Genomic DNA, 25,482 nt, shown 5'->3' on the forward strand with positions numbered 1-25,482 from the left:
CTGATTCCCCTGAAAGGGAGATGATGGACACAAAGGCCAGGAAATAGTACCGTTCTCTTGGAGTCAATGACTGAGATGTTTTTCACAAGTGAGCAATTTCAACTTGAGAGCTCAGAGAAGAAGAGAAACAATCATCAAAGTAGACTATGTTGGTGTCTAAATATCTAGTGCAAGTTCTCCTTCTCTAGGCTTGCAATTTGCTGGAGAGTGACTGACCATAAAAATGAATCCTTTAGGTAAAAAAGACAGCATGAAGTCTATGCTGTTGAATTTCATTTCGTTTTTCACAATGCTGCACTACAAACTTCGTTAAGGTGTTCAGTTATTTGCAATTCAATAGAGACCAAAAGTTCAGTGATTCATTTTTTAGGTCCCACATGAACTATCGATAAAGTAATGTCCATAAAAAAGAGTCCATGATAGTAAACACACAGTGTTAGATATGGAAAGAATGGAGAGCAGAATACAGCACGACAGCAGCCTGTCTAGGAGAACTTCTGCAATGCCTAACAGCAGGTTGATGTCAGGATGAAAGTCTCAAAGGTTTGAGCAACAAGAAAACATCAGTTTGGCTTCCTGAAAACTAATGAGGTGATGAAATTGATGTCATATCTTTTCTTACAATACCAGCTAGAAATGAACGAAGAACAAAGACTTATAGTTTGTCAGATTTAGATTGACGTTATGTAACTGGGAACATAATGACAAAATATTTCATAAGGGATGTTCAATTGCTGTTTATCTTTTGACTGTGCAGCAAACATTTTCAATGCTGTAAGGATACAGAATTTAAAAACCAAAACCAAAAACAAAACAAAACCACCCTCCCAAAAACAACAGAAGAAAAAAAACAAACCAAAAACAAAAAAAAGGAGCCATGAAGATCATGTAGATACAAGCAGTTGTAACAATGCTATAGACTTTAATGATCATTATCTAATCTTATGTGTTTCATAATATTATAGCACATCTTACCTGTGCTACCACAGTCACGAAGTAGACAAGTGTCTGTGAAGAGAAGACTGTTAGCCCTTAATTCCCAACAATTCTGTGGCTTCTACATGCTTGTGATAGATGTCTCCTACAACAGCCTAGAAAAAGGGTGTATCTTCGTTTACTCAAAGACATTAGGTGAAAATATGGCTAAAACACTTTCCTTAATTTTTTTTAGTGCGTTATTTATTTATTTAAAATACTTTTAGCATGTTCATAATTTAAGAGTACTCTTAGGCATTCTTTGTGAGGTGGAGACTAAAAACACAAATATTGTCTACTGTTAATGTTTACTGTTCTAAGGCTCTAAAATATGGTTCTATTGTGTATAAAGATTTCTCTATCTATATACAAAACTGCAAAACTAATGGTACAGGAATTTTGAATGGGTTTCATTGATGTAAGATAAATATAATTGGTTCAGTAAATGCAAGCATTTTCATTTCCTGAAAAAAAACTAACAAAACCTATATTTGTCTGTGATTTTAAAAAGAAAGATTGAGACGTTCCCCATATGATGAGGGAATGGATGGTCAAAAAAATAAGGAAATACTCCACTCATTAATGGAATGCAAATTTTGGTGTTACTATAACATATTAATGTTCGCAAAAATATATGTTAAACGCATAGTATTTTTTCTGATGAGGGCTGGGAAATAGGGGAAGATGGGTTACATGCAATTTTTTATATAATCAAGTCTCACTTGTGTCACTTGATTTGAATTTATGTATTAAGAACAAAAGCCATAATATTGTGAACCTTTTGAATTCTAATTAATTTGATGAGCATTGTGAATTTAAGAGTGATTTCTAATGGGAGCTGGCCTTGAATAGGAACAGAGCCATGAAGTCAAGAGGGAACCATGGTTTCACTGGCCACTCCAATGGCTGAACATCATTTTAGCTTTTCCCATGTCAAGGTCCAGCCACTCATCCTTGCATTTGAGCTTGGTATCTAACTACTAGTGGAGTACTGCTCTACCACACCCACATGAGAACTTAATCTAAAAGTAATTTCAAACAAAACTGATTTAGAAAATTAAAAGTACTTTTAAACTCCATTACCCTATCAGCCTGTGATAGTTTTTACATTTTGGGTAAAAAAAGCTCTAATTCATTTCTTCAGTTCTTTTAAAATCAGCTAGTGCAGTTGTGTATAATATAGAGTTGCTATCTTCTACACCCTCAACTCATCATACCTCAGTAGAAGAACAGAGCTCCACAACTCTGTGGTATCTTGTAAGAATGAGAAATTCTGTGCACAACACAACTAAGAGGAAGCAAAAACTATCTACCAAAAGAATCTGGCTTCTACCAAATAATAAAATCTGCACTTCAGAGTTCAGTAAGGGTCAGGTAAATATAGACTCCCTTTCAAGAAGGTAATATTCCTGTTCTAAGCACAGAAAGCTATCTCCAAGATGACTTTCTTAGCTTCTTTGTAATTACATTTTGTTAAAAAAACCCCAAAACAAACAAAAACCAAAAACCACAAACAAACAAAAATCACTACAAAACTCCTCCCCCTCACCCAAGTTTTCTTCCAGTAACATTTGTATATTCTATTTGCTAAACTTCAGCTAGTTCTCAGAATAACTTTGACTGACTGCTTGTCTTCTCTCTCGAGCAAATTGTTTAAGCAGATGTTGGTCTTCAAATCAATCTTGTGGACAGAGAAATCCTTGTAGAATAAAGTAGATACATGAATTAAGAGGGACCTTGCAGTAACACAAATTTCTCTCATGAACATTTTTTTCAAAGAAGTAATTACCTTTGAAATGTTACAAATCCCTGTAACTACTAAAGCTGTGTCTATCTTCAATTACAATTAGACCTCTAGCAAAGGAAGCAAACTCACAAATAGATGTAGCCTTAGTTTACCTGCCTCTGTCAGTCCCAATCTAATAATTGGTTACTTACTTGTTAAAAAGCAGTTATTCTGAGCCAAATGACTTACTTAGGAAAGCAAATGTGAGGGAAGAAAAACCAAAGTACAAAAATATCAATTCTAATGCGCTGTTACAGAGGTGCTCTTAAGGAAGATGAACCTTAAACATCAATCTAGAAGCAACCACCATACATTTTAATGTGATCTACATCATATACATGTGATTTAGTAAAATACAGATAGGAGATGCAGACATTTTGTTCACAAGTGAATTGCAATTAGAAATTATTAAGGAAAAGGTGAAAAATAGTTTTCCTCATATAGGAGCCTCCCCAAGAAAAATACATTGACTCCCAAGTCTGTGAAAAAAGATCTTAAGGTAAGTACATTATAATTTTGTAGTGAAGTGGTGAAGACAGACTTGTGACTATCTAGGATACTAGGCATAAAATTTTAATTTTCTAACTAGACATCTGCTTTTCTCTGTGTGCCATAGAAGTTTGTTTACCACAGGCCATTTTCTCAGGCGTATAATTATTTTGACTTTAAATATAGTAGTCATTTATTATGAGGCATAGAAGCTGTTTAGAGCTGTGACAGCTGTGGCATCATATCACATTTTTCTAAATCACCTATGTCTGCTGTTATACAACAGTGTACTTCAAATATAAATTATCTTCAAAGGGGGTATCTGTCCAGAAATCTGAATTTTTTTAATGAAAGTACAACATGTGTAAGGTTCAAGAATCTAATGGACAATAACACATCTCAGAAATTTCAGTCATGGAAGAAGAGTACGTAAAACACAAACAACAGAGGCATAAAGAAAGTTTCACTGTGAGCCTTGTCTTACTGCTGCAAAATAAACCTTGTGAAACTGTTAAAAGTTGAGAAAAAAAATTCTATACATTTTTTTTTTTCTGCTGACATGTATCAGCAAATGATTCTTCAACAACTTAAATGTTACACACAAACTCCGTCTGATTGTGCTAAAAGTACATAGAGCATTGTTCTGACTTTTGTTTTGTTTCAATTTCTTCATGGAATAATTTTTTTTTTTTTTCCAGAGCAGAAAATAGTTATTTAAATTTTTCTTTTTTCTTGTTCCAGTTGCAGGGGTACCAGGTATAATAATGGTAGTGCATTTTGCAACAAAGAAATCTAATTTTCTTTGTTTCACAGAGGACTTTTTTTCAAAAAGATACAAAGTAAATAGAGTATCATGCATTTGCTGAGGAGTGTCCATAATAAAAGGAAGTTAATCCCTCTTTAAAAAGAGATTTCTAAATTGTATGGATATTGCAAGCTACAAACCTGCTTATCTAATTTTAATAAAGAGATTATTAAGATTTTTACAACTATGAATTGAGCACACAAGAAAAGAAGCTACAATCATGAGCTTCATGACAAAATGTAACAAGCAAAAAGATGTTTGGAAAAGCATTCAAACTTTCCTGGCTTCTCCTTGGGAAAGTGCCGGTTTTGAGTAATACTATTTTTTAAATAAATCCACAAGTGGTCTAGATAACTTAATCAAAATGGTGAACCTCTCCTATGCTCGCTGCTTTTCTTAGAGTGGGGGTTGTTGTCAACAAAACATGATAAAAGCAAAGATTCCCAAATTCTGACACTAAAAATACATATCCTGTTAATTTTTAGTGTTTAGTAATGATAAAAAGGCAAGAAGGATCAGTATGTATCTACAGAATAAATGTACACAAATATTAAATTATCATTGATACTAAATCCTCATGTTAGAGCATTTTGTGGGCATTGTTATTCTTGAAACAGATCTCTTTTGCATGCCATTTAATACTCTTGAAAATAGAAAAAAACTAGAAATTTAAGATTTTAAAAGGATAACACCAGAGATAAACAACACATGTCACTCTTTCTCAAAAATCTGCTTCTTAGTCCTTTTCTGTAAAGCATGTTCATTATGGAAGTTTCAAAAACACTATATTAAGAGAATGCTTGAGTTTTTAATAAGATTTTTGAACACATAAGAAGTAAAAAAGATGTTCAGTGTGAATTTAGCTGACCTTGTGCCATCAAGCAGAAACATAAGTATTGCAGTTAAACATCAGAGGAACAAAACTATTGATATCCCATAGAGGCCAATTAAAAATTTTGGGGTATTTTTTTAACAAATGGATTAAAATTTAATTGAATGCCAAGTCTGTGAAGGGTCAAAGAATAATATCTCATAATTATATTGAGAGGTTTAGAAAGAGCATCTTGAAACATATTTCTTAAAGACTTTCCTGTATAACTTCCCCTTCATTGCAGGAGGTTTACTGACATTAAGCCACAGTATTTAATGCACTTGTTTCAGCCAGCATACTTCTTGACAAAACCATTTCATTCCAGAAAGTCATGACTGAATAAAGCAATAACTTTTAAAAAATGCCTGATTTGTTTTCAATATCAGACTCATCTGTTCAAGACCACAAAGTGTCCTGTATTGAAGCTTTTGAAGGTGTTATTTACCTAACTTCATTTCCTAACAATTAGGAAATTAAATTCAAACTGGAAGTATTACAAAAACTAAAAACCTATTCAATGAAAACTATTTTCTAAAATTTCTTTTTTGCCAGTTCACAGTTACCCACGAAATAACAGACTTCTTTATGTTTCAGGAGTAAATTCTTCCTAAAAAAAAGGCAGTTACAGAGAACTCATTGGTGGGAGAAAGATGTACTTTCAATTAAACTGGGTAAGAAAAGAAAAATGCCTTGCATTTAAAACTTCCTAGTTTTGGGCTATTTTTTCAGTATCCTAATTAGAGTTTTATAAAACAGATATTCAAGTAGTATGATGTTATTTGGATTCACCTGTATAAGAGAGGGATGTAACAAATTTAATTTTCACTACCTTTATATACAAAATATACCTTTATACCTTTATTGTTATAACAATAGAAGTATTTTCTAGTCCTGTATTCATTGGCAATTTTTTAACGGGATGGTAAAAAACTCAAAAAAGGAGATTCCATGCTGAGAGATTAGAGAAGTGGGCAACAGCCATGAAGAAATTAATTTGTACAAGACATCAAATCTCTTACAAAAATGGCAAAAAAATGATGAGTGACATTGCATGGAAATCAAAGACAACCATCACTTCAAGCAGCAAAATTGAAATGCATCTATTTGATTGTACTTTCCCTAGATATATGGCATTATGCAAATTTCTCTAAATAAGAAAAAAATAGCAATTTGAACATAGCACATTTCAATGGAAAATTTCAGGAGCTTCTTGAGAGAGACAGAACAATATGTTAAAACTGTTGGCCAAGCCATCTCACGTACCATAAGAAAGAGCTTGAATGATAAAGACTATATTTAAAAACTGTTTGTAACTGAGGAAAAGGTCTTATACTGAGGATTGGTGATTCCTAGTCTGTCACCCATCACTACACTACCATAAGAGGGTGTTACACATTAATTCTTCAATTTTAATTCTTTTATGAATTTAATAAGCTCACTGTTTATCCTCAAAGTGATTTTGTGATGCTTATTTAATTCATATTTTGTAAATGGGAGTTGAATATGCACTTTTTTAGAACTGAGTTGGATTAAAAAAGACAAAAGACTCATACATTTAATGACTTTACAGGAAAATCCTTGATTTATATGTAATGATGATTTTTTTTTTAATCTGGAAGTGACAAAATCATATAAAAGATAGCACAGAACAGTGTGTTAAAGCACAGTCATTTAATTTCTTTTAATTGTGCATTTAGGCAAACAAGGTATGGTCTAAACATGGGACTACAAATTCCCTGGGCAACAAAAGAGTTCTAGGAATTTATTGGAGTTTAAAAGGTAAAGAAAGTGTGGAGACAGAGGAGGTTTTTATTAAGCATTAAGAAAGGAGACCCCTGACAGCTCATCTTAATGCAATTGGAAAGGTTAAGTGATTAAAAATTCTGCAGGAAATCTCATCAAAACTTCTGGTAGGAGCCTAGTAAATTTAACTGTGTGGTACCAACTACCATAGCAATCCTTTAGGACACATCAAGAGTAGCAAAGACTTTTGATGCTTTATTTCGAACTGTTCATTGTCCCTGAGGCCACATCAGCTTTTCCCAGCATCGATTACAAAATGAGATTGTTAGCTTTAGACCTCCTGTCTAGAGCAGATAACAGTTGCAGAGTTCACTATACCAATATAACATACGTACCTCATCAGCACAAATCAGGTGAGCTGACTATATGCTATCCTACTCCTTCTAGCTCTTTTTTATCACAAGAAAACATGGAACATGGGACATGGAAGTAAGGAAGAAAAAAAAAAAAAACAAACTCACAACACCAAAAAGCTAAAGGCACACATTTTAGGCATCTAAGAAAAACTCCATTACATCTTTTTAGCACAGTATAAAATATTTGTTATTTTGGTACAGTAACAGGGCTTGAATGGCTCTGCAATTTGCTTTGTAGCAGTTGCCATAACAAGCAAATAAAAAAAGCATTGTCTGAGTATTCATTGTTTCTCAGAAAACCAAGTGGAAAACTGGAGTCATACCTTCAACTAAAACAAAAGATCCAGAGAGTGCAAATATAACCTCATTAAATAAGACAGGGAATCTAAGTGCCATACAAGGCTATTAAACAAACAAGATTGATCCATAATAATAAGAAACATATTTCACATCTGTTGAACAGTTCAGAGCTTTTAACAAGTAATAGGCACACTACACTGTAAAATATTTGTTATTCTCCATCAGTATATCATTGTCAATGGCTGTACTATCTCAAAAGAAGCACTTTTCCCATACACTTTATTGCTTGATAGCTTGCTGATTGCTTTTACAAAGCAATAAATTGATGGCCTGATTCAGCAGTGACATTAAGTTACGTTCATTCTCTGTGATTGATGCTTTGAATTAGAGCTCTTACATTCTCTTCTGTTTGGAAATATGAAATTCCAAACAAGCAAACCTGACGTCACAAACAAAGTGAGACAATGGATGTCAGATGAGTGAGATTTATATATTTAAATATCTAAAAAGCTTTCCTCTTTATTAAAGTTTTCATAATTTATTGTTGAAGGGACTGTCTTTCAGTTACGAGAATCTCGTCAGAGGAGAAAAAAATTAGAAGAGTAGAATTTCCACACTATAAATTTCTGCAGTATTATAAATGCATGCAAAGGTGAGCAATAAGAACATATTAATTATTTAACTCTCAATTAAATAAATTTCATTATTTATACATTTTACAGCAAGTTTTAAGGTAAAAAGGAATTTCATTATTTTTCAGTGGATAAAAAATTCATCCATCAACTAGAGCAGCCTTTTTTATTATACATCATTTTGAAATGACACTTAAACTAGTAAGGCAAAATAAAAAAGATTAAATAAGGAAGGGTGACTGCTGACTGTTTTTCATTAATTCTTCATGATAAATAAATTAAATAGGAAAGAGTTTCTTAAAATAATTCTGGATATGTAAATAAAGATCTCCAAGAAGTTAAAAATTTCAGTTCAGCAGTCCGATTTCACTACAAACAAACAAAACCCAAAGAAAGACAAAGCTCTCAGAAGCAAACAGCCCTCCCAAGCTATTGACCATCACAGCTGTCAGGAAGCAGCTCTCCCTACTAAATGTTGCATTTCAATAAAAGCACTGTCATGTGGGGAGCAACTCCAGAATAAATATATTTTTATATATGGATCATCCAAGTCACTTTGTGACAGATGAATGCAGCTCCTTCACACCATGCATGAAGTGCATCCCTGACTGCACTGCAGCCCAACATTTGAAACAGGAGGGAGATGAAATCCCTACTTTGTAAAATCTGATTATACTTTTATGTGCACATTAAGTTTCCTGGAAAAAATATATATAAATTAACAGCTTTAGCTCCAGTATCTTCCTTTAATCTGACAATGACTGAGAAAGATTGTAACATCTCAGTTCTCACATCTGTAAATTGAGGATGATGTTATTTACTAACCTTCTTGCTGAAGCTGTGCACATTCATTTGCTGCCTTGCTGTCTTTTATACTGGCCTTTTAAATTATACAGGCAACATTTAAGTGATAAATATTTATAGCAAAAGGCAAAGCATGATGGGCATCTGCTCATAGACTGATGTTCTTATCACTGAAAGGGATATAAAACACAGTAGCTTTAACTTTCAGGTTCAACATAATTCTTAGGCCATTCCTTTCAAATAAGCAGTGGTTAAGAACTACAAATGAGCTGTACTTTCTGCAACACATTTATATTTTTTCTTCTTTATTTTTTTGTTCCTCCTTTTTGGTTTTGAAATCCTAATACGAATGGATTTAAAAGTCATTGTGACTTCACTTATGCATCAAAACAAGTCATAAATGTATCAACCTATTCTGGCATAGTGCAGGTATCTTTATGGTATAGTTATTGTTATGCCCTCTCTTCTAGGGCTTTCCAAACACATGCATATTTTCATATGTTAAAGTTACTGACAATATTCTTACTCCACCACAGACAAGCACCATCACAAAGTTTCCCCTAACTAAGCCACTGTTTGTTGTTGTTTCTTAATTTTTTTCAGTGAAACTCTGTAAATATTTATAAAAAGACTTTGAATACCCAATTTCATTATTTTTACTATCCTTCTCCCAAGGAAAAATTGTACACATTCTCAAAATATCTGTTGGGTGTAGCTTCATTTTTTATCATGGCGCAGAGGATGAAGCCCCCTTGCAGAGCAGGATGCTACAGGCCCCATGCCCCAAAGACCAGCACAAACACCTGCTGCAGTCCCACAGGACATGAGCATCCCTGCAGTAGCAAATGGGACACAGACATGGACTGTGTGTTCCCTCCTTTTCCTGATATTCAGGTGCTGTTATAGAGCTGGGGCCAATTCCTCTTTTCTTCCTTCCTCATTTCATTCCACTGCCTTTAGTTTTGGAATAATAGAATGCATGGGGTGTGAATGAACAATAATGATCCTCTAGTTACAACCCTCACTGCTATGGACAGGACCACCTCCCACTAGGCCAGGCCACTCAAGGCATCATCTAAACTGGCTTTGAAAACTGTTGGGTTTGAGGCATCCTCAGCCTCCCTAGTCAAGCTCTTTCTGTGTCCCACCACTCTCACAGTAAAGAATTTCTTCTACATATCTAACCTGCATTTCCTCTCTTTCAATTTGTACCCATTGCTCCTTATCCTATCACTACAGTTCCTGATTAAGTGCTCCTCACTGGCTTCCCTGTAGGCACACTTCACATACTGGAAGAATGTGATGAGGTTTCCACATAACCTCTTCTTCTCCAGGCTAACAGCCTGTGTTCATATGGGCAAGGCTCTTGTCAACTTCATGGCCCTGCTCTGGACTTGTTCCAATAGTTCCATGTCCTTATTATATTGTGGGCACAAGAAGCGTACCCAGTACTCCAGGTGGAATCTCACAAGAGCGGAGTAGAGGGAGAGAATCTCCTCCTCCAACCTGTGCTGCTTTGCAAGCATCTTTCTGTGTTGTGAGCACACACTGCCAGCCCACGGTGAGTTTTTCATCAGCCATCACCCCCATGTCTTGGTCTGCAGGGATGCTCTCAATCACTTCTCTGCCCAGCCTGTGGGTGTCTGAGACTTCCATGACCCAGGTGCAGGATCTTGCACTTTGCTTTGTTGAAGTTCAGGAGGTTTTCATTGGGCCACCATTTAGGTCTGTCAAGACTAAGGCATAGAAGTTGTTCAGAACCTTAGTCTTCTCTTTGCCCAGGATAGCCAGGTGTCCTGTTTCCTTCTGGAGAGGGCCCACATATCCCTTGTCTTCCTTTTGCTTTCAACATTAAAAAAAAAACCCTTCTTTTTGTCATTAATATCCCTGGCAATTTTCAGTTCTAACTGGGCCTTGTCTTCCCTAACCTTGTCCCTCTCTTCCCATGTACTTTGAGTACTCCTTCCAGGGCACCTGTGCTCACTTCCACCTCCTGTAAACTTTGTTGCTCTGAGTTTTCTCAACAGCTTCTTACCCATTCCTAGAGCATTCCTGGCATTTTTTTCCCAATTGCTTCCTTGCTGGGGTGCCTTGCTCCTGAGCTTGGAGTAGGTGATCATTGGGAATCAGCCAATATTTTTGGGCCACTCTGCCCTCTTTCTGCTTTTCACCTCACACAGGTGTGCAAAGACTCCAGAGCAATCGATAGTGTTCCAGATGTGTTTTATATAAGCTTAAAGAAATGGTTTAATGTTAGGCAAATGCCATGTTTCAGAAACAGCAGTAGCAAATCTATACTGGTGCCCTTCAGACACAGGTCAGCCCTAGGATGATTGGCAAACAGATTCCAAGCTTAAATCCAGAAGTGGCATGTACTTTAAAATATGTTCTTGTTGGTTGATTTTGGCATGATTTTCTCTAACAATTTTTATTATATAATTGTTAATATTGTTCCTATTAAACATGCTTTCAGTAGATACAACAGCAGGAAGTAATGGAAACTTTTCAGGCGTCAGACTCCAGATTCATACAGTCACACTGGAAGAGGCAGCAAAAATACATACATGGCTTGGGACTGTGAAGAAAAAGTCAACAGGTTGCTTCATTTCTGAATAATTGCTGTAGAAAAGATAAATCATGGCTCTAAACTCTGCATGGTCCCTAACACGTATTAGAACTTACAGGATAAATTTGGTTGGGGATTGTGATATCATCTAATAGTCAAAGGCTAATAAATAACATAGACTATTTCAAATGAAAAATTAAACATTTTGAGTAATCAATTAATCAAAATGAATTCCTGACATCTAACAAAGGCATTGAAGTTGTCTTAAATTAATCAAATAAACTTTAAATGACAAAACTAAATAAAAATTATGCAAAACAATTATGATATTAAAAAAAAAAAAGAAACTCACAAACATCACCTCACATGACTAAAAAAATGGGGAAAGATTCTGATGGGTTAAATGGCCCATGAACGAGAACATGTTGTAGAAACATTCAGTAGCTATGATTACAAAGACAAATGAATTTTTGTTCATTTTCAGTGACTATGCTAGCAAGATGAATACAAAGTCTTCTTATTTATAAAAACTATACTTTAGACGACCACACTAACATCAAAAGAACTTTTGAAAATCCCTGTTAAAACTTTTGGATGACATATACCCCCAGAAAGCAATGGTAAACAGAGCAATTTTGGCAACACTACCTAGGAGAGGATATTTTCTGATAAATCTTCCAGGAAATGTTGAAAGAAGATAGGGTCATTCACATGACACAAAAGATGTTGGAGAGATCAGGGAAAAAGATTATTTAAGACTTATATATATGTACTCACTGACATAAAATGATGTAGGAGAATAGCTGGTAAAGATAAGGCTTTGCTGCTGGCAATCAAAACCTTACCTGCCTCTTAGAACTGTCTAAACTAGCAGGTTTCCTCATTTGTTGCAATCTGTTGACCCTGTTGTGTTGTGTTGTTTGGTTTGTCCCTGTTTTTCCCTTGTTTATGGTTTCATCCCAAGTTGTATCCCCTTCCCTAAATGTCAGTCCCATCCCCACTCCTCCCAAATCCCTAGGAATTTCCTTGTCAATTCCCATATCCCCTTCCTGGAACTTTGTCTGTCACTCGACTCTCCAGGCTCTTTCTCTAGAAGCTTCCACAAAGAGCATTGAGTGATTGGCCAAGGGCCAGGGGTCCTCCCTCCTCAGCTCCCCGGTATCTTGTCCTGCTTGTCAATTACTTTGTGTCCCACTCCCCTCTATCCCATTGATGGATAGCCAAACCCCTCCCTTTTTTCCACCACCTAAGAAAAGGGGCTGCTCTGATCTCCTCGGGGGCTTTCCAGTGTTGTACCCCCTGAGGCCAGGACCTCCCTGGAGCTACCAATACACTTTGGATTCATACAGCCTGGATTGTCTCCTCCCGGTTCCCTCACCACCGCCGGCAGCGCCTTCCGAGGAAAGGGCTCGTAACCCTTGGCTGCTCTTCCGCACTCCTGAGCATGGAAGGGTGTCCCCTGCAGCCACTGTGCTGGAGCTGGCAGGGAAGCACCAAGAAGATTCTTGGTGGACACTGCGGCATTGACCCTTTAACACTGTGGACCACTAGTAACAGTTAAACAAAATTAAACAAAAATCCATACAAATAAAGTAGCATTGAATGAGAAAGCTTATAAATGAGACAAAGACTATGTCCTGTTCTCAACAGGTCACAAAAGGCAAAAGCAGTCTAAATCTATCACTGAGAACTGGAAAATGAAGCCTCCAATTGATATGCTGCAACTGCAGAAGGGGAATTTTATTATATTTGCATTCTTCTTACCAGCATGGGCATTACTAACCTGGAAATTATAATCAACATGTAGTTTGTTAATTCTTGGATTATAATATTTTCCTAAATAGCAAGGAAAAGTGGTGTAATTATTGCCTCAGAGCAAAAAAATATAATGGCAGCATGTAAAATGCTATTTGATTTTGAATTAGAAGAATCCCTATTTATGAATCTTTATACATATTTATTATTTGCAATAAAAATTTGATCAGAAAGTGGACATGAAATACACAAAAATAAAAAGAAAGTTTTGATAATTTCTCAGAAGGACTATTTGTTGTTCTACATATTAGTACGTAGTTTAAAACTTGTATACCTTCTCTTTCTTTGGTCAAGCTTAAAAGTGAGCTTTTCAGAGCTCTGTTTGATCAGAAATCAAGCCTGTTTCAGCTATGTAGTTTAGAGTATTTCATAGGTGGACACATCTTATGTACATCTGGACAACTGATATAATAATTTGACTGAAAAATTACTTGTATGTTTTTGTGCTCATACTCTTTGTTTAGTTGTTTTTGTTAATATTTTATCCCATGAGTCTAGCTGAAAGAGGGAGGTATAGTGAGCCTCACAGTGTTGTCTAGATAATAAGGTTCTAAAATACTTTTGCATGTTTAGCATAGTAAACTATAGAGTGAGGAACACAAAAATAAAGAATTAGTGCTATTGAATTAATGATAGGTGGGACAATATGATGCCTGACAGTATTTCTTTATGACTAACCTAAAAATTCCCACAAAAATCCAAACAAACATGAAGTTTCTACCAAAACAAACACACACACATACACACAGATGGCCTAGATAAAGTTTTGTGTGTCCCTCCCTTCCCAAAAAGCTATAAGTAGAAAGATGTCCTGTAGAACATACAAAAGAATTTAATTCAGTACAGTGTTAACAGAAGACTAATGCTGAGATCCTTAAATTGTTCTTTCTAGCTCCAAAATATTTGTGCCTTCATTTTATGTATTATTAAATGAAGTTTTATACTTTTCCTCTGAATTTTTCAAGTCATTTGGAAAGAAGGCTGGCTCAACCACATCTTGTTTCCTTCTTTTCCCAATCTGTCTGGACCCCTTCACCCTGAGAGGAAAGAGATCTATCTAAGTGAAATAACATAAAAGATAGCCTTTTTTGAACACTGTGTAAAATCAAAATGAATCAGGGAAAAGTGTGGGAAGTGAAGAACACTTGGTAAGTAAAATACAAGATATAATAAACTTGTCTTTATTTAGCAATAAAGTTTCCTATGTAAAGCAATAATGCATTTGTGAGATCCAAAACCCTGCTTCAGACAGAGCTCTTGATGATGGATGCGTCCCTTGCTCCAGCTCTATATTCTGTTTTTCAGTAAGTGTAATAGCTCTGACTCCACAGATATAAATGTTCTCAACTGATTAGATTAGTTAAATGCCAACTCTCACTTTGGGATCTCAAGGCTGCAGTAGTTGCTATTAAGCTATTGATTAGAAAGTAGGGCTGAAATACCAAGGTTCACAAACACTGAAAGCCTCTCCTCTCCCAGTCTATTTTTTAAACCTTGAGAAATTCAAGGCATGGGTGTCTTCCTACATCTACAACCACGATCATTTATATTACACATGAAAAAAATTCAATCATATAAATTAGCTAGATGAGGGGTCCCACCTAATTGAGCAGAACCATGTATTTAACACTGCTGCAACCTGGAGAAACATGCAGAACATAAAAGAAAAATTTCAAACTTGGACATAGACTTAACTGATATGTTTCTGACAGCTGTGCATTTGGACTTAATTAGACAGGGAAAAGTAAACAGACATCAGTATTGTTGGTTTGTTTTTAATATGCTACGACTATTCTTATACTTTATTCTTCTGCAATATACCATTAAAAATTGATCTTTCCAGTAGCAAATATAAATTGTGTTTCTCCTACTGTTTTGAAACGGTGACAGATTTTCTATTATCTTCATGTTCCAACATTGATGACAACAAATGAGCCCTTTCCAGGCTTAAACATTTTTTTTCTCATTTGATTTCTGATCCAATGTAGTTACTTAATATTCTTCACACATACTGAAAAGAAATAAAATAAGATTTTAAGGTTCTCAGTGGCATTTTTGTTTAATTTTAATGAGCTACCAGGCTATATGTACCTTTGACAGGAAAGGAAGTTGAAACATGCTTCATCATGTTTAGATTTGAAATGAGTGATCCTAATGATTCACTGGAAACAAAACCTCAACGGATAAAGAACAATTAATTATGTTACCCTGAAAGGCAAGGATCTTGAGAAGCTTAAAATGTACAATTTTCTGAAAAACTTACCACAGATGACAGTCATAGTTCTAAAAACGAGAATTTAATTAATCTTAAACTAGTATCTTTGGGAAAAGTTTGTTTACATCAAATACCTGAAAGTAGCTAATGTTACATTTCTCTGTAAAACACATAAAAATAGTTAATGTCAGATACAAACTTTTATACATTATTCTGCCGTCGTTTCTTAATTCTGACCTGGGGAGACCTCTAGGGGTGAGAGGCTGGTTCTGTACTTGGTGTCCCTGCTGAGATTGCCGGCTGGGGAGCCACAGCCCTGGACGGTCTGAGACCTGCACCTCTTCCCCGCTGAGGCCCCAGAACTGTCTGCAGCCTCCAACAAAGATTTCACCAACGTGCTTGGTCTCTAATCAAAAAGTCATCCCACACAAGGAAATATTACAACTTCTATAAAATAGCATAATAAAATGGTGGTGTAGTTATTATTTATAATTGCAGTTTATTTGAAAAGGATGACATTTCCCCATTTTTATTATTTTAATTTATAGTGGCTTTTTGAATGCATTGCCAACATGTTCTAGGACTCCCAACACACTGAATACAATGCAACACACTGCACACTCAAAAAAATTTAAAAATTTTCAGTTGTGCAGTTTTTATGTTCTGAATCAATGGACTAAAGAGAGTTCAAACTGTTTAAGTTTTCCAGTATCTGAGATCATGTTATATTTGCCTGTTTCCAAAAAGAAATGCAGGTAATAAATTATCTTTAGTTGTTTTATTTTAGTCATTCTGCATTTAAATTTAAAAGACTGGGGAGGTATTTAAATTCTAAAATTGCACATTGATATGTGAGGGGTTTTTAAATTAGTGGGGTATCCAAATACCATTTAAATACATGCAGAACAACACTACCTAATGATGTACCTTCCCCATGATGTACTCCTTCAATACAGTAAATGCAGAGCAGTAGGGAGGACAGAGCATAGAGTGAGCCCAGAGTGTACAACATTTGTCTCACTCCCCATTTATAATGTGATAATGAATCATGTGCCTATACATATGCCAAAGTTCTCTTTTCATGATCAGCACTCTCTTTAGAGCAAGGAGAGAGTGAACAATTATTTGTATAAATTGAGGAAGCCCAGGTTAGGGACCTGCTGCTTCTTCAGCTGATATATATTTATCACTCTATAGAGAATGAATTTATAAACATGCTAAATTAAAACTTAAAAAATCTGCAAGGGAAGCAGAATAAGCATATGTATATATCTTTGTATATATATGACACATAAAACATACTATGTTTATGACACGCCATAATTTTAAACCTTCTGCTATTCTGCATTCAGATTAAAGTTGCTTAAAGATTAGCTTTAAATACAGAAAAACCAGGCAGCTGCTAGGAGAATTACTATTTGTCTTTCTGCTTTGTTGATATCATGATGTTGGAATACAAAAGAAAAAGAAAATAAAAATAGATTCCCACTGCTGCCCTCACCTAGTGTGGGTAAGGAAGCAGCATTTCTTACAGAAATATTAGACAGGAACCTATCCCTTCTCTGTACAATCAAGAGAGAAAACCTGCTCTGCAGGATCTTCCCAATAGATCTTGATCTTAGTTCTGCCTGTTTTCCCTACAATTCTCACTGTCTTTTCTGCCACAGCTAAGAAACAGCCCTCATTTTTGGGACCAAAAAATATTGCACTCTGTCTATGCTTCTGAGAGGCTTCGGGTCAGGCCCACTGAATGACCTCTGCTTTGAACACATGCAAACAAGCAGCACCCCACACCACGTAAACCACCCCTCTCTTCCCCTTGCCATGAAAGCACATAAACAAGATGACTTTTGTTTATGTATTCCTCCACTTCAATTATATCTCTTTCTGCAGACTGCACACAGTGTTCTAGAGCCCCTTATGACTGATAAACAATGCCTAGACAGTTCTTGCTACAAGAGCCATTATCCAATTATTCATCAGGTAGATGAATATAAAGGCCTTTGGCCCCACCAGTGGGGGTGTATCTACAAGCTTCACACCCATTTGGCCATTGAAATTATATAGCCTGACCAAGAGGATGATTTCACCAGCAAAGGCATATCTCTTAAAGGATAAATTGCATCAATACCAGTATTTTTCAAATTTTATGTTTCTTTGGGATTAAAGTAATAAAAATAACATACTTGTGTCTGAAATAGCTAGGCTTGTGGTAAGATCCAGGTGGACCTTTTCTCCTGAAACAACTTGATTGTGTACATCTTAAGATATTAATTCTTATTCTACCTGCTGTCTTCCTTCTCATGTGCCACTCTAGACAGCTCACTTTGGCTTTCAATACCTCCTTTTTTTTCTTTTTACCAAATTTATATTTCAGCTCTTCACACATCAGTGTTTCTTGATCCACGCATGTAGTGTCAGAAGCCTCAAAATCTTAAACATATTTCAGTACAATATAAGCTCATACAAAATCTTTTCCAGGAGACCCAACATCTACCAAAACAGAGGATGGCTAGATCATAAAATATATTTTTCTGTTAGTTGAATAAAAAAAGAAAACATCTAAGGTTTTCAGAATGAATACTTAACAAATATTCTCTACATACATTATATTTGTCTGATGTGTTGTCTGATGTGCTGCATCCATTGCAGGCCATGTTTTACTCCAGCAGTTTTTCTGTACACTTGCATCCAATCCCACTTATAAGAGGCTCGGTGCTGCTATTGGCAGCTGAGTCAAGATAAAATAATAAATTCTATGAAAGCTTCTCTGACAGGCATAGTATCCATGATGGGCTTGATTACAGTTCACTGTATATTTTGTTTTAAAAGATACTCAACACCAATAAGAGGGGCAATCTGCTCACTGTTTTGTTCTAGAGCAATGAAAACTGCATAGCTAAATGATGGAGCTGTCCTAAAAGCCACTGAGAATAACCAGCTGGGGGAAAATTTCTGGATTGCAGGAGATGGATCTTATGGACAAGGAGAGATGTAAAGTACCACTAAGACAGTGACAATATGATAAGACTACAATAACATAACCAACTGTATGTCACAGAATTAAAAAAAAAAATAAAGTAATTGGAAAGTCATCCAAGAAAAGGGCAAGAATAGGGGCTGTGGATTTTTTTTTTTTTTTTTGTCAGAACTTTTAAAGTTCTAGCCAGCAAATCTGACTTCTCAGCATTTCAATAATTTCTTTGTTCCTGTGCTGTAATAAGATTATTTTTTAGTAATTGAAAAGTTATTTGTGATTTTTGGTAATATCACTTTAAGGAAAAGTTACAGACAGTTCCACTTCAAGGATCTGGCCAAGAGTTTTGTCTGGGGTTTTGTCACAAGGTATTAGTAAAAAAGTCAACATGCCACTGTGTGATGGCTGTGTTAAAACTGCTGCTCTGTTACTTCTACAGCTGCTACATTACCTGAACAGTTCACTATCTTTAACATATCTAAAACTTTCTGGAGCAAGGTAGAGCATACGTCTAACTAGTAAAATGAGAAATAAAAATCATGAGTAATCTGATAGTATGTAAATAGTATGTAAACCAATAAATTCTACCACATAACAAGTTGCTTTTCTTAAGCCTGACTTTTCTCTGAAGTAGAAATCAACAAACCAGCTTTTCTTGATTGTTGATTATGTTAATGCATCAGGACGAGGGGAAGGAAATAATCAGTCTCCCCAAATCAGCAAATGTGACTGCAGAAGAGATGTATCCTTCCTAAAATTGTTCCTGCACTATATAACACAGATAGTATAACTACACTGGGTTTTCCTTCCTTTCTAAAAGTGTCATTCCATACCTACTCAAGTATGTATCTTCCTATTACCTAGATCATGTCTTTATCTGCTGTTAGCAGGCTTGATAGATTTCTGATTAATATTCAAGAAACAGCTGTCCTATATTTGCCCCTTCAAAGAAAATTGTAAAGCAATAAAGCAAGCACTATGGACAGTCATCTGTTAGGAAAGTCCAATATTTTTTTTTAATGTTTTTTTTTTTAATTTTAATACAAATCCAGGATTAATGGTTTCCTAAGATAGTGATATCCAATGATATTATTAATTGTGCTTTCAGATGGAACACCTATTGTCAGATATTACAAGGGCTTAACAGCAAATTTTGTCACAGAAATAGTTTAATTTTCAAGTAAATTAAAAATTAATTTCCATATTTCAAAATTCTGACCATACCTGGACAGAAGAGAAAACAGATAATTTCTGTGTGCCTTTCTTTCCCCATCATTCTCATAATTTGAGAGTAGGACATCAGTCTTGAGTTTTCTTATGTCAAAATATGCCCAGACTTTGAATTTTCAAGTAGTTTATATTATGTAATATTTAGATACACACAATTTGTTAGGTCACACTGCAACAAAGGACATAGAACAAAAACTTTGAAGGGCCTACTCTGTGAAGACCTTAGATTACCTTATTATTTATTAATGCTTCATATTTGAAATTGCATTCAGGAGTTTCTTTATATAGATATATATTTTATTTTAATTTTTTTTTCAAATTTATTTAACAGATAAAGTTATGCAAATTCCCAAGGTGAGAGAGAAGCTGTGTTTAAGACATGGGTTGCCAGCAGCAAGAGTCACTACAAAGATTAATGAAAACAAGATGTTATCCTAGAAGATGTTGTAGGCATTCAAAATCTCTTCAGAGAGTGAAGATCTCAATATGGCTCCATGGTAATTGCAGGCAAATGTCAACTTGGCATATTTAGCTGCAGTTAAACATCATCAGGGAAAAAAACCCCACGGCTCTGTATTAGGCTTTGGCAGAACATCCATTATAGCTAATTGTCATACATTTCAGGAATCTCATTTTACAGTGAAGTGGTAGAGAAATTGCTTGGTTTTTGTGTTTTCTCAAATTTCTAGAGTTTGTGCTTAACAGCTTTTACCTAGGCAGCGGGAATAAGGTGAATTGATTTGCTTGTCCTATATATGTTTTATAACCACTCAAAGTGGTAGGAGACCTCCAATTAATCCTCTGAGAGAGGAAGGGTTGCCCAGTTGAGATATATAGCAAACCAATGTGCTCCTCCTAACAGGAAATTATTATAGCCATCAAAGAGGCCAACTTAAAAAAAAAAAAATTGAAAGGAAATGTCATCCCTCAGCATTAAGCATGCTTTGCAGAGACATCAATCTGAGACCCTCCACAGGAATTCATAGAAGAGATACAGATAGCCTAATACAAGAGAGGTCTTTAATTTCACAAAAATTTCAAATTAAGGGTGAGCTCACAAATTTTCATGTCTTTAATTTCTTTTTGAAATTGCCTCTTTGAAAAGAAATTTGTCTATCTTTACATGTTCACATACAATAAAAGAAGAGGCATCTTTTATTTTCAAATTGAATGCAATAAAAATGTCAATTATTCTTTCCAATTGTTTCAATTTCTGGTTCAACTGCATCACAGACAACAGGAGCCCTAACATCAGTTTCTCATATTGGTGCTGGCCTTTGAGGAAGGGTTTCTTCTGCTCTTGCATGTGCTATCTGACAGGTCCCAGATCAGGTTGCTCTAAAGTGTCATGACAAGCAATTAAAAAAAGCATGTTGAGCAACAGCCATGACATATGGCCTCCATGTTCCTGTCTTGGGAGTTCCGATCTAGTGAGTAGGAAACAGTTCTAGACCAGGCCAAAAAGTAGCACATTTTAAGGCCTGGGCATTCACTCCAAGAATGAAAACATCAGAAGCCACACAAGAATTGAAGTGAAGCAAAGAGAAGAGAAAATACTTCTCACTCTTCTTCTACATAAGAGCTTTAAAATGAACTGAGTAACGAATAGTGCGATTCTTGTTCCCACTCTCCTAAAGTATCCAACAGGGAAAAAGTAGCCCAGGTTGGATCCTGAGATGAAAGAGTCTGATCCCAGACCCTCTGTGGCCTAAGCTAGCCCTCCATCATACTACCAGCAGCTAACCAGCAGTTATGGCCTTATATACTTTGACTACACTGAAATGTTAAGGCATGTTGAGAAACTTGATGTAAAGCGATCGTTTTGGGGCATGTGAGTTAACACCTACTGAGATAAATGGGCTTGTTCTCATTTCTCAGATCTTTGATATCAGACTGCAGGTATAAGAAGGGATCACTTCACTTGTATTGAGGAAAAGACTGCCTTCTGCCTCACTCCTGAAAACTAAAACTAATTGTAAAGAGGAGATATTGATTGCCTCAGACAATTCAGAGGACACCAGGCAGGTCTAGTTAAATCTTGACTGGTGAGAATTGATGACAAAAATTAAAAAAATATTAGGATTCTGAAACCAAATGGACTTGACCATCAGCTACTGAAACCTGTTAATTACAGCATGACTTATTACATGTCATCATAGCATCTAAAATATCCTTGTTTAATATTAGCTATTTACTTTTAGAATAAGGAGTCTTGTCTTTATTATTATTATGGCAGAAGTTGTTATGTTGTCAGAATTTTGCCATATATGCTCTGAACAATCAAATTTTAAATGTTTTATAAGTGTAGTTTATATTAATATATTAGAGCAAGTTAAAAGATGGATAGTAAAAACGTGCAAAAATTGCAAGGAGAGGAATAAAATTAGTATTTCCAGTACCTCAGATACTAATTTTCAAGAGTTTTATGAAAGCCAAAAATATATAATCTGATTTTCCCTCATCCTTCCTGCTACATTAACTACATCTGCTGAAGTCATGGGGACAAAGACAAGATAGAAACTAATTTTTAAAATTACAAGAGAACTAATGTGGTAATTTTGTTATTTATAATTATGTGATATAGTGAACTCCTGTCAATAATGTACAACTATTGAATATAGTGCAACAATATTGTCAACATTGAAATCAACCAAAATAAGCTCAACAAGGCTGGTCAGAGCAAATGTGTCACAAATATATTATCTACAGATGTCATAGATGTCATGGATGCTACCTGATTTCCTTTTAATATGCCACCCTTTCTAATTAACTTTATGAACAAGGGAATTTTTCTCTGAACATTTTTCTACATACATCTATAAACATATACCTACATATATATTTAAGAAATAGCAATATATATATATTTTTTATTTGTGTGTATATATATATTACAAAATAGATTGGTGTTAATGTAGGGGCTCCAGTCATTAGATATTACTCAGTTTCCCAGCTAGAGAGCTAATATAATTTCCTAATGAGAAGAAGTATCTTTTACAAATACTGTTGCAATCTAAACAGCATAAACTAAAGCTCTCTTTTTCCACTTAAGTAACAGACCTTAAACCATGGCCTCTGCCAGGTAATTTAGTATAGTACCAGTTATATTAATATTTCTGTTCTATTTGTCTAAATCATCTATGCGCTGAAATAATTCACAGTGCCATTGTACCAGTTTTTTCCAAACAATAATTACAGAAACTGACACAAAATACTTGATTTGTAGGTGGGCTTATTCTTTAAATGGATCCTGTTAATGGAAAAGACTCTTGATTCATGAGTGTAGTTTAATGCAAAACAATTTTATGCCATGGTAAATTACCATCAAAACATAAAAAATAAATGAAGCCAAGTTGTGCCTGAAATTAATCAAAACTATCTTGAAAGTTTCTTGATTTTCAATCTAAAATACAAATTGACGGAAATAAAAACTTAATACAAAACACAAAGCTAGAGGCATCTCAATATTTGAAGGGTAAGGGCCTATAGAATGTTTTTTATAGGAAATTAAAGCTGCAGATAAAAAATAAGGGCATTTAAATAGTTTATAAGAGCTCTTCAGTGGTGATTCTTTCTCTCCACACACACCAAATTTGATTTCTTGTACCAGCACTTGAAAAACAGTTAGCAGCTATAAGAAGTGCCCATTAGTTTGCACCACTTGTGGTCTATCGCATTTGCCTCCTGCAACTGGGAAGGTGCAGTTATTTCTTTGTTCCTTTTTGCAGCAGAAACTTCAATCACAGCTGGAAGGTCCACATTTTGAAGCAATATTAAGTATCACTACCTCTTCTCTCAGGCAATAAGAGACATCTTAATGAAGGCTGTGGAAATATTGATATCTGAACTACTAAAATATTTGTCTAAATTTTCACCAAATTTATACTGTAAAGGGAATTAGTATTACACTAGAATGTTTCTGTCATATCATTTTATGGATTGTCTGAGAACTGTAATTCCCAGAAAACTTCCTTGTACATGGAAATTTTCAGAGTTTAGCCCACCATTTTGTGCAACTCCAGAGACAGTGGAACCTGGTAAAAAATCCTCAAGTTACATCTAAATATGGGTATAAGGAACTGAAGACACCAGATAAGGTGGAGATCTGGACCTCCTTTTCACACTTCCTCAGTGTCTTGCTTTCTAAAAAAGAGAAACCCTAGTGAAAGGGCAGGGCAAGAACAGAGTAATATTTCAGCAAGTTTCAAGCCTGAATAACCAGAGAGATGCTGGTTCCTGAGGGAAGGGTGGTGCCTGGCTGAAGGCAGGATGGGAACAAGGAGACATCCCATCAGCTCAGGGCTCTACTGCCAAAACCAGGCTGGAGGAGGCAGGACCCCCAGCTGCAGCAGCAGCTCCAACAGCTGGATCTCCAACTTGAGTGTCTGGAGGCAAGGCAATTCAAGGAGCTTCCTGGAGTTGGGGCAGTTAGCATATCCCTTTATATTTGGGAAAATCCAACAGGACAATTTCCCAGAATGTTTTGCTAACACAAATTTTCCTTGGAAGCAAGATATTTATTTCTCTTTAAATAAATAACTAGATTCCATTCTAAACTGTAACAGTAATTTTTGAAATATCATTGTTTTCCTTGAAATAGGCAGCAAGTTTCTTTCAGTTCTACTCACAGTAGAAACCATGTCCATCTAACATGTCCATAGTTTGTATGTAGAAAAATCAGGGTTTGACCATCTTTGAAAAGAATTTTTAGTCTTTTATCTGTCTTTTTTTTCCCAGCAGAGTCCACTTCTGCAAGGGCAATTATTGAGTTTTGTGGATCACTCAGATACAGCCATGATCAATATGATAACAAAGACCATAAGAAAATTAATTCATCCTGGTATCAGAACAGGATTTACAGGAAATAAAGCACTTGCCCACATTTTGAACTGTGATGATAAGAGTCTAACAGCTTCCTTCCAAGTGAGTAGCAGGGAAATTTTGTGCAATGAATAAGGAAGGTCTTCCGTCAGAGGGAAAAAGAAATATGCTCATATAGTCCATCAAAGTAATAATTCAAGCAGAACCCAAAGGACAATTATGCATCCCCTGATTCTCTTTCATCACATAGTTACTGCTTTTCAAACTTCACATGTCATGTAGCTTAATTGTAAGAGAATGAGACCCCCTTATTTAGATCCACCTCTACACCACTTCAAGTTAGCCTGACTTGAAACCTCAATTTTAATTACTGATGGTCTTTATTCCCAATGAGCAAAAGTTCAGATCTGTACTTAAACCTCTTTTCTTCTCTTGAGCATGAAAACCAGTTTTAATGTGATATCCAGCTAATATCTACTCAGACAAGGAAGAATTTGCAATGTATTCTGCATTTTGTAAACAGGCACAAACTGAGTTTAATGGAGTTCGAAGAGTCATATGAAATCAAATCCTGACTGAGGAACAAAGTGTAAAAGATCAGTCCATTATAGTTGTATTACTGTCCTTGTTCTTGTTTTCAGAAAAGGCATACTCAATTTTTCTCCTGATTTATTAGTAAAATAATAATTAAAGTAATAATCCATTCAGTGATTAATCATTAAGTGATAGATAAAGAGCAAATGTAAAAAGTGTCTGTAACCTGGAGGGAGAAGGAAGATCTCTAGGCCATGATCCTGATTGATTTTTACTACAGTGTCTTTCACCATCTGCCATAAAATTTGCTTTCAAGTAACTACTGGCACATCCAGAAAGATTAAAGTGCTTCACTGAAAAGGAAATTTCATCTTCAGATGCTTCACTTGTGGTCACTTATGGTATAAACAACCACATTAGCAGTTATGCATGACATCAAAGGACTCACCACCTCTGAAGAGAGATCCTTAAAGCCAGTAAATACTTTTAACAAATCATTTATG

The sequence above is a fragment of the Lonchura striata genome, chromosome 1, assembly GCF_046129695.1.
Source record: "Lonchura striata isolate bLonStr1 chromosome 1, bLonStr1.mat, whole genome shotgun sequence".
In the NCBI taxonomy this organism is placed as follows: Eukaryota; Metazoa; Chordata; class Aves; order Passeriformes; family Estrildidae; genus Lonchura; species Lonchura striata.